At 63.1% G+C, this 602-nt stretch overlaps 1 protein-coding gene across 1 annotated transcript in view; it reads right to left on the bottom strand.

The window, feature by feature from the left end:
* The window catches only part of BCORL1 (BCL6 corepressor like 1), a 56,169-nt gene that overhangs the window by 55,115 nt on the left and 452 nt on the right, over positions 1 to 602 (bottom strand).

Below are 602 nucleotides of genomic sequence, written 5' to 3'. Positions count from 1 at the left end.
CTCGGATAATTGCCCCTGCCCCCATCACAGCACTCCCACTCCCGAACCCAGGCCCCGCCGCCACCTAGGGGTACCCCTTACCCTACGGTTCCTGCACCCCGACACCAGGGAGAAAGCAGCCCTTAAGAGCACCCGTCGCACCTCCCCTCTGAGGTTGGAGGGTATTTTCTCCTGGTCTCTTCAGGACTTCATCACGGACAGCCCCCCCCCCCCGAAAAAACAAGCCCTTTCTCGCCCTGCCCTGCTGGCCAGTCTCCCTTCGGATCGTCGGATCCTTGGATCAGGGGGTTGGGGGCCAGGTAGTTAACAAGACCGTAGCCTCCACCTCCCTTTCCGAGGAGTGGGGTAATTCCAATGGTTCCCCCCCAGGATCAACCCGACCCCCGTTTCCATGGAGACCCCCGCCCAGCCGGGATGAAGACTCTCGGATCGTGGCGAACAAGTCTCACCTGGCTAAGGGAGAAGGGGTGAGGAGGGGGTAGGGTAGGGCAAGAATGGGGTACGAAGGTGGGAAGTGGAGGGGAGCTGTCCCGAAGGGAGGGGCGAGGACAGAGCGAGCTCCAGGGAGCGCTACGTCCGGGGACACGAAGAGGACGGCGCCC

This window comes from Neophocaena asiaeorientalis, unplaced genomic scaffold (assembly GCF_003031525.2).
Source record: "Neophocaena asiaeorientalis asiaeorientalis breed wild unplaced genomic scaffold, Neophocaena_asiaeorientalis_V1.1 scaffold1097, whole genome shotgun sequence".
In the NCBI taxonomy this organism is placed as follows: Eukaryota; Metazoa; Chordata; class Mammalia; order Artiodactyla; family Phocoenidae; genus Neophocaena; species Neophocaena asiaeorientalis.
Note: the sequence above shows the minus strand (reverse complement) of the source record. Positions and strands in the feature narration are given on the sequence as shown.